The sequence below is a fragment of the Sphaeroforma arctica genome, assembly GCF_001186125.1.
Source record: "Sphaeroforma arctica JP610 unplaced genomic scaffold supercont1.432, whole genome shotgun sequence".
Lineage (NCBI taxonomy): Eukaryota > Ichthyosporea > Ichthyophonida > Sphaeroforma > Sphaeroforma arctica.
The window spans coordinates 52,139-53,018 of NW_014040126.1; positions in this window are offsets into that span (position 1 = coordinate 52,139).

Sequence of the window (880 nt, forward strand, 5' to 3'; positions counted from 1 at the left end):
CATATATGTATGGATGTATGTATGTATATGTATATATATATATACATAAATAAACATATATATATATATAGATATATATATATATATCAAATTCATTTTACCGTATACAATTTGCATTGTGATCTATATGTTACAAACACTTACAAACATACAGGATTTTTTTTTCCACATACACATATCTGTGAAATAACAGTTCAATGCATACTATAATTTTCCAAAAGACAGTACAAGTACTCATCTACAGTGGCCACTGTATGGCTGCGTGGCTTGTAAACATATAGCTAGAATTGCAATCGTTGTACACGACGTCAGGGGTTATTTTGTTTCATTGAATATGTGTTTTTAGAATTGTCTGAATCACAAATGTACATCTTAGACTCAGAGAGAAACCGTCAAACCAACGCATTGAGTTGTTGATTCACATGTTAGAATAGCTACGCGTGTTTTTTTTTGGTTTGTTTCACGACTCTTATTTCATCTCGTTGTTAATGGCCTTCCAATCCCTGGACTGGCGAACGACCACGAGGGTTTCTGGTTTAGTACCACTAGGAGATATGTGGAGTGTATGCACATGGATGTTCCATGGACGTGTTTTGTATAAATGTATTAAAAGCTGAAAGTTCAGAATACACGTTTGTTCTAACTGAATTCAAAGCAGAAAGTATACGTACGTGTACAATGTAGTTGTGCACGTACACTCGAGTGTGTGGTCATGTGGTCCAATTGAGACACACGTGGCCCGTGCCCATTGTTTGTATGTATATCAGGTGATGTGGGTAGACTGTTAAATAGTGCTGCCACACAGAGTAGATTCGGACTAAATATGGCCCGTGAGCAAGTGATCAGATGGTTTTGTGTAGTCTCTCTCGCGGCTGTATCG